A 578-nucleotide genomic window follows, 5' to 3' on the forward strand; every position below is an offset into this window, starting at 1 on the left:
ATGGTATCCCAAGTCACCGATTGAATCCCGATCCGAGGAAATTATGACTCTGTTAACAGTCAGCGAACCAGAAATCCGGGTAAGGAATTCTGTTAACCCGGGAGAAGGTGTTAGGCATTCCCGGGTTCCGTGGTTCTAGCACGGTCGCCCAACTGTCGCATTTGATTTTATCTGATTTCAAAACATGTTATAATTTGTGATTTTATTAGTAAACCGCTTTTATTGTTGTTTGTTTTTTTTTAGTAAGAATTGCAACGTCGTGAAAATGCGTCTCGAACCACGTCGCACCAGTGCACCCGTGGTTATCAACACATTTCGACTTCGTTGAGATTCGGATTTGGGTCACATAAATGTGCACCCGCATTTAGGAAGGTAATTTTATTAAAATCGTGTGCCTAAAGAGACTATCGCGTTATTATCTTTGGGGAAGGCCGTGGAATTCACTAACAACCCATCCCGAAGTCTAGGTATTTTAGTATAAACATTTATCGAGGGCCCCGCAATTTTACATTGTATCTGGCGAGGCTCGTCTCGTTTATTATTTAAAGGCTAGTCCTGAAGTAAACTACGACTTTCCA

This window comes from Nicotiana attenuata, unplaced genomic scaffold, assembly GCF_001879085.1.
Source record: "Nicotiana attenuata strain UT unplaced genomic scaffold, NIATTr2, whole genome shotgun sequence".
Taxonomy (NCBI): Eukaryota; Viridiplantae; Streptophyta; class Magnoliopsida; order Solanales; family Solanaceae; genus Nicotiana; species Nicotiana attenuata.